The sequence below is a fragment of the Dromaius novaehollandiae genome, chromosome 4, assembly GCF_036370855.1.
Source record: "Dromaius novaehollandiae isolate bDroNov1 chromosome 4, bDroNov1.hap1, whole genome shotgun sequence".
NCBI classification, from domain to species: domain Eukaryota; kingdom Metazoa; phylum Chordata; class Aves; order Casuariiformes; family Dromaiidae; genus Dromaius; species Dromaius novaehollandiae.
The window spans coordinates 46,043,812-46,061,245 of record NC_088101.1 but is presented as its reverse complement, the minus strand read 5'-3'; the positions used below and the strand labels follow the sequence as shown (position 1 = coordinate 46,061,245).

General features: G+C 38.0%; 1 protein-coding gene across 3 annotated transcripts in view; it reads right to left on the bottom strand.

Annotated features, from left to right (window-relative positions):
• The window catches only part of PALLD (palladin, cytoskeletal associated protein), a 162,168-nt gene extending 145,201 nt beyond the window's left edge, over positions 1-16,967 (bottom strand). For 2 of the 3 annotated variants that reach the window (XM_064510940.1, XM_026122881.2), the window contains exon 1: positions 16,594-16,967. The gene's annotated coding sequence lies outside the window, so the exon portion shown is untranslated. Of the gene's footprint in view, positions 1-7,354; positions 7,469-16,593 lie in introns of all 3 variants that reach the window. The other variant, XM_064510941.1, reaches the window with a different exon arrangement.
• Between the last annotated feature and the right edge of the window lie 467 nt (positions 16,968-17,434).

The window sequence follows — 17,434 nt, the reverse complement described above, 5'->3', positions numbered from 1 at the left end:
CTGCACTAGTTCCACAGATCATCTTTAGTTAATTCCTGTCAAGAGGAAAATTCCTTCCCTCCATTCTTGCGTAGGTTTTCCAAGTCTCTTTCTGTTAGCTTTTCTTGCAGGACAAGGCTCTGCTTAACTTACTCATTTTGGCTACAGCTGCCTAGTCCATTGATGTTGATACCATACGAAATATTTAGTGAAGAGATCCTATGTCTGGGGAAATCAACTGTGAAGCTAGCTTGAGTTTCTGACAGCTCCAAACAAGATATTCAGAGTTAAAGCAGAGATCCTGCCTGTAGATGATATTGTTCTCTCTGGGTACAGCAAACAGCCTTATTACCCATGTACTGCTAAGGACAAAAGAAAAACAGCATTGCCCGACCAGACTGAAAACTAACTGCTCTGTCTTAAAATCACAGGTTTTGCTTAAAAGCTCTTAAAATATTTTAGACTGTATCTTGTCTCTGTCTCCATAATTCTAGGCCTCACTTTGCAGTTTGAAGTATAGAATCTTTTTAAAAATGTATTTACACTGAAGGCTTTTCTCATCTCCTGCCTGACCAAGATGTTCACACAAGACAATGCAAAATTGATAAAAGAATTGACTACATTGAGAACATGAATATTTTATTAAAGTCTTTAACTAGACAATACATTGTCTTTTAGAGAACCCACTTTATTTCATATTTTACCTTAAGACAATTTTGAATTTTTATTTGCTTGCCAGTTACCTTGGCTTGTTCTATACTGTCTCCCTTTCAATGTAGCATAATGCTACTGATTTCAAGTCTGTTATTAATTATTTTTATGTGCAATCAGATTTTATGCCACAAGTGCTTCCCTCTGGAGTTACTGAACTTGCTGAATTACATTTTTATTATAAATTCACCACTGATGCAGCTATTTCATGTTACTTTAGCCCTTTCTGCTTTACTTCAACTTTTTGTTCCAAGTTATTTTTAATAGAGCCCCTTAGTCAAAACAGTTGTGCATATCATAATACAAACTAAAGGAATGAAGATATTTGGAACTATGACTACATCTCTCGGTAATTCTCTATTGAATTAAAGATTCAGGACAAGTTTGTCCTGAAATATAAATCTTTCATAGTTCTCCTTCCCCTACACATTTTTTTTTTACAGGGATGCTTACACTTTTGTTTAGATTCAGACATGTCTTTTCTTTTTGAAAATCTTAAAGATGTGGCTTTGGTGTGGGAGAAGCATAAATAATAATTTAAATAGATAAATTTGATTTTTTTAATAATATTTCGCATGATTTGACTCTATACTATGGAAAATGATTCAGAAGAATCATTCAGTAATGCCAAACCATTCTATTTCAGTTTACTTTCATTAGGATAAATTGCATGTCTCTGTGTTAATCCTACATTCTCCTAAAAGTCTAGAAGATGTGCATGATTTCATGCAATAACTGAATATCTGAACTAAAAAAAAAAAGAAAAAATGGCAAAATGGTAATTTAAAGAATAAAACTATATTACATTCCATGATAACAATGAAAAAATGAATGCTAAATTTTTCTTTATAAAAGCCAGAGATAATATACCATATAGAAAGGAAAACAATATTTTTGATTAATAAACACCTCTGTTATAGAAGGCTGTGCAAGACATGAAGGTAACGTTCACTACTAGATACTCACTTCTTTCAGGAGTAACTTTTTTTTAACTGGATATGTTGGGGTTTTTTTAGAATTTTATGATCACTGGAAAAATATTAACTTCAAAGTTTAACAGAAGGATAATTTAAGCTTCAAAAATGGCAAATATCTAGCAACTTTCTTGTTGATGAACCTGCTTTAAAGTCTCGGAGGTACATTTATGACTAAATAGGCTAAAGAAATGGGGAAGTGACTCTTACCATCTGATCTTATTATGGGTTGGGGCAAATGATATTTCATACTTCAGGTATACAAGCACATCTAATGGTATCCAAAGGTGATACCACACTTCAGGCAATCTAGTTTCATCATGCAGAACAGAAGGCATCTGTGCAGATTTATTTATTTAGTAACAATAGGAAGGAGATCATATTTCTTTAATTGACCAAGAAAGCAGAAAATCTTAAAGAAAATGCCTGGACAGCAACAACTTCTTCATATACGCAACAAAGGAATGCTGAATAGTACGTTGTATAACTCATCTTCCATTTCTGAAGATCAAAGTTTAAATCCTACCTCATACCATAGCTTTATTTATCTTTGATATTGACCTTATTTGTGTCCATCACCAAACCACAAAGTAGTTTATTACTCTTGATTTTAACTGGATGGCTTTTGAAGACAAACACATTGAGCAGTTGTAGGTATAAAGCATAGATTTGACAGAACAGTTTGAGAAACCTTACACAGAACTTGTCCTTCTATATTTGGACACAAACCAGTGGTATAAATATGTCATTTTCAGAAGCAGCAATTTAATTGACAAATAGACTTGGATAAATAATTCAGTTCCTTCCAGGTTTGGGTAATCATCACATCATGGAAAAGAGAAAATACTGTGCTGCAAACAACCTCTCACAGCAAGCATGCTATTTGCCACATATACAGCTAGTCACTTAAAAGTAACAATTCTTTTGCATTTCACTGAGTAACTTCTATAACTAGTGAATTTATGCATATATAAGCTTATAAATTATGAGTGCATGTTCATATATGTAAATAAAAACAGATGAATGAACAGGAAGCTAACCTGAGAAGTGCATTAAAAACATGAACAATTTTTATGCCATTTAAGGTACTAAGGTTTTCACACTATTTGTAAGACAAACATTTTTGAGAACTGTTGAACTCATAGTTTTCAGATAATGAGGTACTGTATTACAGGTAAATTTAAAGAGATTCTTTATAGTAGGTATTGTCTTCAGTTTTACCTTATTGCACAACAGGTGATTAACAATATTTAAAGTAATAATTTTCCAACTTAGTTTCTTATTAGATAGTTTCTTAACACTTTAGTGCTTTCTGGAGCATCACGTTATATCCAGTATCCTCAAGTTTATAGAAGGATATATTATATATTGATACTATATATGTGTGTGTGTGTGGGTGTGTGTGTATATATATATTTTATAGATACACACACACACACACACACACACACACACACACACACACACACACACAGAGACACGCACACACTACATAATTATCTAGGTGACTAGGCTTGAGTTCCTGACACATATATGGGTACTCCTGTACTTTATAACTCACTTACACATCTCACATAGAAATTCTACTGAAAATGGGATATAATGTTGCAGGTGGACCTTTTTTCAAAGTATACAAGATGCATTATACATGGAAGACACTAAAATCCTTCTGAAGTACATGGCTGGCTTTTGAGATGAGGTACAGTCTGTGAAACGATGACTAGAGTTTCTTTGCGGGTGCCAAAGAAATTATTTTCCTGTCCTTTCAGGAGGATAGCCAGGTTGAGGAAGAATAAATCCAAATAACCAAAGGGATAACTAGTTCTTTCCCCAAAAGTCAAAGTAGGGCACCTTCTTGCACAACTTAGTCAAAAGAATTTCTGTGCTCTACTACAATTACAGCTGTGTATTTCAGTAACGAAAGCAGCCACTCAGCAACTCTGATGGTTGTGCTTGACAAAAATTTCTTCATGTTCTCTTTACATGGTGAAACTGGAATAAATTTCATTCAGAACCAAGCCAGTATTGCCTGACAACAAAATATTTTCAAATTCAAATTCATAGCTGTTAAAGGCCAAGATTGAATTGATAAAATTATTTTCCTCAAAAATGAGCCCCCCCAAATTTTAATTATTGAAGCATGCAAATTTCGGGGGGGGGGGGGGGGGAGAAGATTTCCGGCAAGCTATGATGACCCCATAGTTATTTTAAAAAAAAATTTAAGTTTTCTTGAATTACAGCACTTATTTATGTATGGAAAGAAGTGGTTTGTTTCATGAATAACTCATAAAACCATCTGCAGCCTACCAGGGTTTCAGAGTTTAAAAAACAAAACCAAAAAAAAAAGCACAGAGCAGGACAGTAGATACAGAAAAAAAATGTTCATGCAATTGTTTTTAGGTACATGTACCTGGATTTCAGAATGGTTTATGCCGAAAATTGTAGATGCTATAAGCCATAAATGAGAGGAAGAATGAAGCAAAGTACAAGCTCAAATTAGAAAAGCCAGCAGCTTACAACTAACAAGATACGTAACTTCATTTCATTCTATAACATTCTACACATCTTTCTTATTTTGTCTTTCTTTTTAGTTTTCATATTTCTCTGGAAGCTTTGTTTCTTCATGAAATATCTTAGATATTTTGAACCCTACTGCAATAGAGGCAGTAGCATGCCTCTAATGCTAATAAACATGCAAGCTGCTTCCACGTATCAAAGAACAAAGACAAAATGATTTATAGGTGTGCAGAATGAGAAACTGCAGTCACAAAAGGGGCAGTTCTGCCCAGTCAGCTATTCCCAAGCTAAAATTATTTTAAGTGGTTATATGCAGTTCTCTCTCTCTATATATATGATTTTTAATGTAATTCAGGTTTAAATAATTACCACATATAACCCTTCATTTTCCACACTTTTATACTCTCAGATGATTATCACACAACTGTGAAACACTCTATGAAGAATTCAGCACTGAACACAAGAAAAAGCCCAGCACCTGAAACACGCAGTTTCTGCAGTTAACTAGTTACTGCATAGGAACCCCTATAGTTTTATGGCACGAACTTCCAGACATGGAGCAGTAATTTCTTTCTTTCTGACAGGTAATTAAATTAAATGTTTTTGTACAACTTCCTTCTTGGGCCTGGAACATCTTACTCTGAAGTCAAAGTGTGGTAGACATTATCTGTGTTTCAGATTGTTCCACTAATTCATTTGTCAGTATGTCAAGCAGCCCCCTTCTGCTTCTGTCTGTTGTTGTGCCAGAAGAAATTGACTTATCTGCTGTTTTGTTACATGAGATTATCATCTCTTCTCAAAAAATCAGAATATTAGATTTCTAAAGCAGAACTGCCACTCCATGTTTTTCACCCCATAGCTAAAAGATTCTCCTCCTCTCTCTCCAAAATGGATTCTAAAGATGAACCAGGAAGCTCCGCCTGTTTTATTTTCCATAGACCTTTCTTAAACATTTGTTTAAAGGAAGTTACGATAAGATATTCCACACATTTTAAAAAGCAGTCTTCAAATGCAAGCAGCCCTGTATTGAGAGCCAGAAGTGGGGGAAGCATCTTACAACACAGTTACAGTTTAGCACACCAGAAGCGGCACATCAGCATACAGTATTAGAAATAATATTCTCACCTTCACATGGTCTGTTGTCAGCCTCAGAGAATGCTGGTTGAGCCAGCTACTACTATGTCTCATTTTATTCCATCCTTCCCTCCCCTTGCCCATTTTCCCATTCTATTAGGTTAGATGTGTTTTGAGTAAGGACATTCATCAGAATTGTCCGAAGCATCTAGCACAATGAATACAAACATTGGACCAGCTGGTAACAACAGTCTAGACAGGGTCTAGTGGTTCAAAACAACACTTCTCTCTTATCTACTCTCCATGTGGCCAGATGCACAGTGCATGTTCACATGTCTGAGGCAGCCTAGTAAAACACGCCTCTGAAGAAACCTTTCTGATGTAGGCTTTTCAACTAATTTCACAAAAAGCATGCTCAATCAATAGGACTTTGAGCACTGAAACAGTAATTAGATTAGATGTGTGTTATTAATTGAGAAACAGAGGTGAAGCACTTTGTTACCCCAGACACGTAAGAGGTCAGAATTGAGGTCCCCCTGCCTTAACCCTAAGACCACCCTAAGACCACCGACTAGGCTCTCTACAATATGATTAGACTCTGACCTTGCATTACCAGACACACTGTTAGCCATAAAATTATCAGGCAGTCTTTAAAAAGCCAGCACACCTGAATGAATAGACTGATACGAGTTCTCATACAGTACTGCAAGCCAGTAAAGTATTGGAGCTTCACTTTTCAGGGTCTGTTCACTTACTGTCATGGAAGGGCTTCATATGGCCGATTTCTGTTAACTCCAAGTGCTGTTCTGCAAGTACATCTCTTATGCATTGACTAAATAATTGTAACTGTTTAATTAAACTGCAGATACCATCACTTGACTTATGTAGACCTAAGCTTACATCAAGTTGCTACTGCTAGTACTTGATATGAAATTAATGGTATTATAGAAGGGAAGAAAGAAAATAAAAACAGTAAAGACTGTTACAACAGGTTAAAAACAAAAATATTTAATAATCCCATGTGAAGTGTTGGATATTTTTGAGATATAAAGAACTGCTAAGGCTTGTAGAACATGACTGCATGTCTAGCTGAAATGGAAGGCCTATCTTCTATAACCCAAATGCAGTGCCTAATAGAGCTGTCCATTATAACTGTATAGTCCTTTGATCAGAAAAGGATTTTGAACTACCATACTGTAAGTATTTTGCTCATATTGGGAGGGGAACTCCTTAAAGAACTGCCAGGTATAATCTTTCAACGGAATAATGTTTTATACCGCGAGGGCAGAAGTGTAAAGAGTTATGAGGATAAAATTGCATGTATGTAGTTTCAGTTCTGGACATAAGGTACATTTGCATTTAATATGGTTTAGTTAGAGGCGAGCTCATGGCTGACGCTTAGATTACAGATGAGGAAAGAGGCAGTAATGCTTCTTTTCAAAACCACAATAGTTAGAAGAGGAAGAAGCTGAGAAATATTTTAGACCAATCATTCTGGTTCACAACAAACCCCAAAACATTGAATCAGGAACACCCAAAAACTCGCAAACCAACTAACAGTAAAAAGAAACCCACATCCACAACACAATCTAATTCATACTGAATATACAAGATCAGCAGCTGTGGCATGTGGTGCCTTGCAGGCTTACCCTCAAAACTGGTAGGCATATTGCTAGGGTTACAAAGTATACAAAACTATGAAATAAACTATGACATTTACTTTGATTGCCATACTTTTTATAGGCACAATTAAATGATGCTTACAGAAGACATTTATCTACATTATCGTAGCTGAATAGCAAAGCCCTTTTACTTGCATCTGCAATGTTATATAAAGCCAACTGGATTAAAATGAGACCCTACATATCCAATATATAAATGTTTCATTCTTACATGGATACTGTTCCTACCATCATTTCCTTTCTTTTTCTATAGGTTGCTTCCAAGGCAGAGCCAGTAAATATAACTTTGTTTATCGGAAGATAAAATATTTGATTCCTGCAGGTCATGTCAGCAACTCAGTAGCTGAGAACAAAGGAAGAAAGCTGTCGGCAGTTTTGCCAGAGCCTTGCATTACGTATGACAGCAATCACACTTACTCGGTGAAGGTCAGCCTGCAGAGACTGGCATCATTGTGCAGGGAATCTCCAGGATGCAGAGAACAAGCACCTCACTGACCACAATTTTCAGTACTAGATGCAGGCCTTGAATTTCTGGAATGCCAAAGAAAACTTCTATCACTGAAGCATTCAAGATTATGATGGCCTTGTATTCAGAGAGTTTCAGAGATGTTGATGGTAATCCATGCAGAATATTACACATTAATGAATAAAGGCAGAAGAGATAACAACACTGATCTATTCATCTGTATCTTGACTGTAAATATGCAGCCAAAGCATGACTACATCTGCCTCATGCATTTGCAGACAACAAAAGCAGCAATCACATAGAAAGGCTGGTTTGGCTGAAGTTGGTGACATGTGGCTTAAAGCTCCATATAATGATTTCTGTTAATGGCCACCACAGTTCTCCTCTGTTAGGCATAAAACAGTCTTCACTGAAGTGCCCTCAGGACCATCAGGAAAACAAAATGTGTAAACGCTATTATAAAAGTTGTCCAATCAAATACACACACTGTAGGTCGGTATTGGTATGCCCAACATTCTGCTAAGTGTTCAAACTATTTCTGCATGTGAGAGTCTTCGCAGATGTGAGCGATGCTACAAAAAGTGCTTTTAAATAACAGCAGAATGAAATATATTTACAGTTCAGCGGAAAAAAAAGAACTGTGATATACCTAACAGAATATGTACTAGTAAAGGACTTTATTTTAGTCACAATGAAATCTGCTTTCCTTAAATTAAGTCACAGACAAGCCTACTCCATTCAATGTATCAATAAATTACTTTTAGAGATAGAAACAACTCTAGACTGAGAAGGCTTACTCTTTCAAATGCTAATGAGAATTATTAATTTGTAGCTTAATGACACTGAATGAGCTTTGACGAGTAGACTTTTCTAAATGGAGATAAACCATACCTCTGAGACAATTTTTGCTGTATCTGATGAAGATTCAAAAACCTAGCTTTGAAGAAGTTTGCTGTAATTTTTGTTGGCTGAACTTTCCTCCTAAATGGAAGTGAAGATTTCTCAGTTCTTCCACCTTTGGTCCCCACACTCAAAGTTCAGGAGTGCTTTAATCAAAAGCACGAGCCTCTCCAGCTTTATTGATGGCATAATCGTTTCTCTTTTCACTCAATATATAAATTCAGTGTAAAAAGTTTTTAAAGATTTAGTGTGAAATGTTTTAAATGTATTTTAAAAACATACTGTCAGCACCATGGCTCACTCAGACTTATCACTCTAACTACAAAAATATGATTTGGTTGCCACCCAGGATAACAAGGATGTGATGTGGGTTGGAAACTTGCATAAATTAAGCAGACATACTACATTTCAGAAAGATACTATTAGCATATAAAGCAAATATTACTACCCCCCCCCAAGTATTTCATTTCTACATGCATTATGATGAAGGACTATCATTCATAATGATCTATCAGATTGCTTTGGATAAACACATGTGCACTCACGAGCTGAATAAGGAAAAACTTATTTTTACTATTGATCCAAAAAAAAAAAAAATACAGCCCTGCGAATGAAAAAGAAATAAGAGCTGAGAGATACAGGGGAAAATTTTGAGGCTTCAGTACCCAACGATGTATACAGACAAAAATTTCAGAAAAAAATTCAAGTGTCTTGGTATTTCAAAAAATTTCTCTAGTTATTTCTTACATTCTGGTCTTTTTTTTTCTAATCAACAATTTCCTATTTTTTTTTTGTTTGCAAATGAAATTGGAACAGAGACTATTCTGCTGTTTCTGGTTTGGACAGTTTTCCTATTTGAACATTTTTCTTTAGCAGTGCCTGAAACAGTAAGCAGCGGTAGAAATTTGGACCATTCCAGTTCAACTTCAATTTAAAATACTGGTCCTTTTATGCATTGCAGTGTTTAAATGTTAATTATTTGAAGTTTTTCTTTATTTTCCATGTTCACTTGATGTCACAGAAGCAAATAAAAATTAAATAGCCAAGGCCCAACAATAATTCAGCTAATTTTAACTGTTTTTAAATGGATAAAATTTTTGTCAAAATTTTGTTCTTAAGCTATGGCTGCAGTCTTTCTCAAATATGCTGAAGTCTCCTTCATCCATATAGCTAATTCTTGCTATGTCATATAGTCATGCTGGCATACATTCTCAAAGTTGTAATTCAGATTCAGTGGCATTGACTGCTTGCTTTATATATAGACAAGTGGAAAATGTTCATAGAACTATTTAAAGAGACACTGAGAAGAGCAAATTGCTAAAGCTAGAGTTGATACATCTTTCAAAATTGTTGAACTACAGCCAACCATCTAAAATTTGCTTCCTTTCAATAACAGATGAATATCTAGAAGAGCCAGAGAACTTCAGACACTTTGCAAACCCACATTAGTAAATTCTGAGAAGTAATTTCTATGCCTATTCGTCTGGACTGAAACTGGCAGCTTTCTGAATTAGTTTGCAACATTAACTAGCAAAACAGTACATCAGCAATACTGATTATACCTGTTCCAATTCTTAACGTAGTATTACCAAATACATTTTTCACGGTTGCTGGTTAGAGAAAAGCCTTGATCTCTATGTACCAGTTGCCATCTTTACAAGCACCTGTATTTTTCTTGGATATGCCCTTTTCCTCTACCCTACCTTGGGGGTAGGTACAATGAGAGACATAGTAAAAAGCCACCTATTAAAAGAGCCGAAAGTCAAGGCTTTGACTCTCTGATATTGTCTGTGATTTCATAGATCAGATTTAGACTGGGTTATAGGAAAGCATTGAGTTGAAACAGCAGCCCAGAGGAAGGGCAGGGTGGGGAAGGAAGATTGCCTGTCTTTGGAACCTGCCTCTGTTCTCCCATTCTCCAACCTGGACACCTCCCAAGGCAGTACAACCTATGCCACCATCTCCTCGGCATGCTTAGGTACTGCATCCCCTTACAGAAATTTCACAGCATGGGCAAAACATGACTTAGGCAAATAGATACTTGTCATCCCGACTAACCTCTGCACTGCTCCACACTTCAGAACCTGTAAGACACTCTGTAGGGGAGGACTACATTCACCACCTGAGCCAGACCTGAGGACTATGCCTCACCTTCACCTAACTAGTAGTGATTAACCAAGAGCTACCTGTTCAGCATCTACTGAGTACAGTTGTAACACCTTTACCCACTCTCACTGACTGCAAGACACACCATGGCTCTCCTTGAGACCTTGGTTCCAGGCTGGCCAGACAAGCTTAATCCATGGTTACCAGGTGACAATACAGTACAATTCAAAAGCAGGCATGCCCCACTGCTCTGTGTGCTTTAGTCACTCCCTGCGTAGCTCTGGCCAGCGCCTGCCTGCCTCCACACGGTCTTCACTGCCAAGATTCCTGCCACCTGCTAACACATGCTGGCCTAGCCCACCATGTCTCCAAGCATGCCATGTGTATCTTCAACAACCACTATGAAAGCAGCTATATGAAAGAACATGAAAAGTAGTTTTTACTAGGAAATAAAATATTTCCTAGGAATCCAACAGGCTTGGGGTCAGTGCTCAAGCCTCCCTAAAGATCCACTCCTTACTTCAACAACTGGAATTTATACACACTTGCTGTGGCCCCCATAAATCCTAGAATTACCTGATCCTTATTTCCACCCCTTTCCATCATGCCTCTTTCTACTATTTGGAAAAGGAATGAAAGAGAAGGGCTCTACTTTACATAGGAGCAGCGCAACCCAGATGGCATCAACATTACAGTCAGAAAAGCCATATAAGGAGTCATAAAGTTTGGCAAGAATGACAATGTCCATTTAATTACAGATTAACTCCCCAATTAATACCTATATATCCTTAACAACCCTATCAAAAACTGCCCTAGAGCTGTCCCAAAGAACAGGACATTCCGGTATCTAGATGGAGACACAAGGTTCAGAGCAACCACCTACTATTCCCAGCTGTACTAAGCAGCAAAACCTTAACAACTCTGCTTTACTAGACTTGTAAAGCACTGAGATGCTCTGGAAGTTTATGCTTGTGAAATACTTCAGGCAGAAGATGCTCTTTATGGGGCACCATAAAGGCCATGCCTCCTCACACTTAGAAAAATTGCACTGTTTTATCCCTGCTACAATAAATAATGTTTAGTTATAATGCCAAATGAACAGCTACAAACAAGTCAGTTCAGGGTGGTTTCTTACATATTTCATATATGTTAACACAGTAAAATTGAACATTGACATAGTGACATTTCAGAGAGAGGAATTTCAAGGTACTGTAGTATACATTTTGACCTCTGATTAATACTCACAGAGGTTATTCAGAAATACTAATGGCTTTCCCATATGCATTGTGGACTTCAAAGTTATAACAAACTGCAAACAAGTTTTAGGTGTTTACATTGCTGTTTATATGTGGCAGATACTAACTAAACAGTGATTTATGGGCTCTGATTAAAGGTGGGGAGATTTTTTTTTTTTTAAGTTAAAAACAAAGTTCACATGTGTCCTGGCAAGAGGTAATACTGAGCAAGAAACTAGTTGAAAAGGATGTATGCAGCTATATGACTGATTATTCTCTTTTTCAATATCAGCACGCTAAATTTACTATCCTAGTACTTAAAGACAGCAAAAAGGATATAATTGTTGTTTACTGGATTTGCTGTTGTAGAATAATACTCTTATATTACTCCTAGATAAATTATTGTGTATACTGAACTACTGTAAGAACTGATCTTCATATTTACTTCATCTTCCAACCAGTGGCAAGAATAAACAGTATTTTTCAGTGTCGTAGCTTTTAATCTATTTTCTAAATTTGAAAATACATGGATTTGTTTTCCCATTTAGAAAGTACCTATTCAAAAAACATCTATTGTCTAAAATTCACATTCTAAGGAGAGTGCTATGTAACAGTCACACTTACAGGGAGACTCGGAAAAGCAGTGGTTCCACTGGTAGAGGACAACAGCCAGAGGCTGAGCGTACCTTTAGAGAAAGCAGTCGCGCACAGCCATGCCCTGAGTGGAGCTCCTTCAAAGCAGGGGCTTTGTAAGCAGCAGTATTGTGTTGACAGGACTCAAGGGGCGATGAGAGTCTTACATCAAGTGCTATGCATCAGTTTAGGGGAGAAATGGTTTAATTGAGAAAAAAATACTATGAGAATATTGAGGGCGGAAGAAAATTTCATGAACGGTTTAACTGCTTCAGAATCAACAGCGTGCATAAAAAGAGTATAATTCTATAAAGCACCTAAAATACAGGTTACTACAATTTCATTCTCAGATTAGCGATAAACTTTGAGTCAATTACAACAGACGTCACTGAGTGAGATTAAGGATGTCAGAATTTTCCTTAAATTAGCCATATCCTCAAAATGGGAAATTTGGAGATAAGGCACAGAAAAGGTCTTTGTGGATTATCCCATTTTTGCGGTTGTTTTTTAAGAATGTAAGCAAGACTGGTACACTAGAGAATGATACAAAATGAGCTGATATTCAAGTTCAGTATAAGAGAGAACCTCAAGGAATAAGAATGCATTTTAGCAGTAGTACTATATCTACCTCATAATTTAAGTAAGATTTTGCAGTAAATTCAAGCTACCATAGCCACAATTAATTATTTTCTCTTGCACATCAGACTAAAGTTAATTTACTACCATTATTTAATATACATGTTTATGAATAAAGGAAAAACTGTATTAATTATGTTCACTTAAACATGCACTTAAATGTTTAATTATACAGAGTTTTCACTCTGCTCGAGGGCAGCCCAAAAGTCTCACTTTGAGAGCACACAATGAAACTGTGTGCAGTCAAAGAGGACATTGTCCTTCCATTTTATTTTTTATACTTTCCATTATTCATCTGGAACAGAACATATTTAGTGTGATTTATGACAGGGAGATCTTCCCTCATCCCTCTCCCTCAAAACAGGTCACCAATTCCCCTGCAACATCCAAAAGAATTCCTGGGATACATTTACTCACATGTAAGAGAGAGGCATGTTTGTATTCTGTGCAAGCATTCAAAGAAGCCATCTCTCCTTTTATTTAAAGGAACATTAAAAACTATTTGTTTTAAGCCTGACCTTACCATTAAATGCCATTATCCCAACTCAGCCTCTAGGCAATTAAAAAGAAAAAAAAATCGTTTGAGTACATCCAGCCAACAATTTTCATGTTAAAAAAAAAACGTGCAAGTTGGAGCCATGTGGTCTCAATCAGGCAGTAAAAAACCCTCTGTATTTTCTTAAATGCACAACTGCAGTATGCCCATAACCTCTCTTTTAAATCATCTTAACCAGATCTGAATCACTCTCACCACAAATGATTCGGTGGCCCTGGAATGTGCTGGGGTAGACAGAGTTGCTCTGCAATGGACATTGGGACATTTACCACTTCCCCAGTGTTAACAGACTAGGCTGCAGTAAAGAAAAAAAAGTTCTTTAAAAGGCCTAAGCCAAGACAAAAAGTGACATCACAGTTCAATCATTCAGGGAAAAAAAGAAAAAAAAAAGCAACTACTGCCTAATAAATCAGTGCTATGTGCCACAAACCACAGTGAGCCAACAGAGCCAATGAACAGCTTTTCTTGCTGAAGCAAACACAGATACCTCAAGCAGCTGGCAGACGCATGTTTAATTGTATTCACAGAGAACCATTGTATCCATTAAGCTAGCCAGACTTCAAGTTGATCCGTTAAAAAAAGCACACTAACCACGATTTCAGTAACAACCTGAGCTTCCCTTTACAATGCACTACCACATTTCTTACTATGGGCTACCACAACTTTTACCATAGATGAGGATATATATGGCACTGTCTTTACAAGATCAAAGGCAGATAATTTAGGACCAAAGCCTGTGACGTACTTGCACTACCTGGATGAATGCTGCTTCTCCACTGCTCCACTGAGGTCAGCGGGAACTGTAGGCACTCAGCACCTTGCTGGCTTTCTCAGCATATCTCAAAAGCAATTCCTAAACATTATTTACTTCTAAAGTTAATAATAGAGGAAGGGGAATGTACTGCACTGGGGGCTCCTAAAAGTCAAGTTTCAGCAGCAAACAAGCAAGCCATGCTTACCTAACTACGAGTTTTTTAAATGTCACTTCCTCTTTAAAAGCTTGAAAAATTTCTTTCAGTCTTAATAGAATTACCTCAAAAAACAAGTTAAACATGTGGCCAAAGTGATGTGCATCTTAAACAGAAATGGGCCAGAGCCAAGACATTTGGATCCAGATATTAACTTTCTCATAGTTCAAGGATGTTGGAATCCAGGGTTTTTGGTTCAGACCTGGTGTATAAGTGCTGAACTCAACACTCATGGCCAAACCTCACAGTCAGTACAAAATACACGTTAATATATCAAAGTAGGAAAAAGAGTGTAAAGATGTCAGATTTTTCCACCACATCAATGAGAAAAGATGATATTATAGCACCCACGTAAATTGTGAAACTGAAAGCAACTGCTGAGGAAACCTGACATGGTGCCATCAGCAGGGGGGAGCCCAACTCTGGAAAACACTATTCCAATTTTAGCTCTGAAAAAGAATCTTTGCTAGTTCAAGTGTGCAATTCTATTCCAGTGAATAACTCGCCATAAATAGCGCTAGTAACAGCTATAGAGAGAAGATGTGCCTCAGTGCAACGCAAACAAAATTTGTACTAGACATCGCTACTCTCCTAACATATTGTACACTATTCTGTTGAGCGCTATTCTGCAGTCGTTACAGAGGTACAGAATTTAGCAGACTGTTTTTACCAGTTACCATGCCATGAAAATTATTTTTTCCAAATGAAGGGCAAAAATCAGAATGGGAGAGCTTTGGTTCCAAGTTTCTGGATTGAAAAAAAACCCAAAGGGCAGACCTCAGAGCAGTTAATTGCCTGTGCTGGCTACCCTTCGCACAATCACCCCTTTGCTCATTCAGCATATTTTTCATGTGACTAGATTCACCTTCGCAAATCTCTGATAAGCCAGCACTAAATCGGGTGGTAGGGGGGAGAGACTGCTTGCCTCTCAACACAAAATGTTGGAATAACTACTTGAAGTAGTTAAAGGAGACAGAGTTAAGGGGAGGGAAGGAAAGCTTTCCTCTTTTTAGGTTCATTATCCTAGCTTTTTGTTTTGTTTTGAAGTATGTAAGTACATTCAATCTCCTGGCCTCCTCCTCTTCCTCAAATTTATTATATATTTGAACCTTTAAATTTCAAGGTTTTCTTATTTATCACTTTGTTAAGATAACCCGTCTAGCAAGACGTAATAGCATGCTGGTAGCAGCGCTTATCAGTAGCTTTAAAACAAATGGGTCCCTACAGTGAATGTCTTTTGACAGCTAGACGGCATTTCTGAAAGCGAGGCAGTTGGACTAACCTGCCCTTGTGCTGATCACTGTAAAACTTTTTCTAAAGACAACACAGGGAGAGGAAAAAAACTCCTTGTAACAAAGCCGTACGCTCCTTTATGCTAGCAAATTTAGAAGACAGCCGTGTTAATGCTTTTATAAAGCAAGAGCAGCCACACCACTACTGGAAGAAAACCAAGTTTCTTTGTGCAGTTCCTGTCCTCTCTGTGATAGTCATTTACTCATTTACCCAAGTATACACTGTTTTCCACTCTCCGTTAGCTTTCACTTGTATGACCCCAAACTGTAGACTTGCAAAGGCTTTTTATTTTCAGAGATTCACTTGGCTCGTACGATAAAGGTGGGTTGGGAGGGGGAGGTTTGAATGAATGCCAGTCATTTAAGAAGAGTCTATTTCTGGTTTCTGTAAACTAAACACTCTTAGGAAACATCTCATCCCCTTTCACTCCCCCATCCTCCCTGAACTTTAGTTCTGTTCGCGTCCTCTGTGATGAAAAATCTTTATTTGCCCGGGTCAGCTCTCACACTTAAAAGAAATGGGTTACACTGCTGGTAGAAGTTACTCTATTCTACGCACGATTCAAAAGTAAACAGATCTGCAGAAAACCCAACAACGAAGCCATTTGGAAAGCTTTCCAGAATTGTACAGCCACTTAGGAATTTGGCTAAAATCTATCCATTCTTGTAGTGCTTTTCGGGAAGATAGAGAGCAGGAAGACTTCACTGCCAGGCACTGTTCTCAGCGCACTAGAGCTAGCGCACACGGTACGATTCACTCGCACGCTTCTCCTCCTTCCCCCCCCCCCCCCCCCCCCGTAGTAAAATGGCTAAGGCACCTCATTGTCTCTTGCATCTTTATACACATTTAACGCTGGCACTTACCGTGGTGGAACAGATGGGCCCCCACGCCCTACAAAGACGCCGATAACTGATGATCTCGGGTCCTTTATGCCCTGACGGTCCCAGCTCTTAGCTTCGCCGCTCTCAGTTCAGGCTAGTTCGCAAGAGCACAGAGGGAATTAAGCGGCGGGGGAGCTGCCAAAACGCCAGCCGCTCGCGAGCAGCGCTGCAGCCGCTCTCCCCGCGCTGCCCGGCCGCGCGGAACAAAGCCTGCTGGCAGGGAGGCGGCCCAGCTCCCTCCTCTGGCGCCGGGCCAGCGGTTGCGCTTGCTTTTGCTTCGGAGTACGTGAGAGTGTTTGCATGAGCTTGCAATGCGGGTAAGAGAGGGGGGCTGGGGAAAAAAGAGGGTGTGTGTAAGGGGAGGAATGCTAGTCATATCCAAAAATAACATGAAGGAAGTACCGTGGTGATCCGTCTCCCCTCATTCTCCCCCCTTATCGCATGTGCGGAGAGTATTTCGACCCTGAGATCCTGATCGCAGGAGGAGGTAGAGAAAAAATTCCAGTGGGACTTGCAGTTCATTTAGTTGTACTATTGAACTGTAGCTGAGGAGCTCTACATTCACACGGACGCATCGGGAAAAGCATGGTTTAGTAGCAACCTACTTGATAGTACTGAAGCCAGAAGGCATTTCACATTGTGCCTTTGTTTGTTTGCAAGCTGGAGAGAAAAAGCAGAAACGGCTATTAAGTTTACTGAGAGTCAAAAGAAATAGTATCACATTTGCCTTTCAAGGCAATTCCAATCCTTGGTATTTCTACACACTGCTTAATGTTGACTGTTAAAATCGCAATTGCTGCAAGTTTACAGCATAATGCAGAAA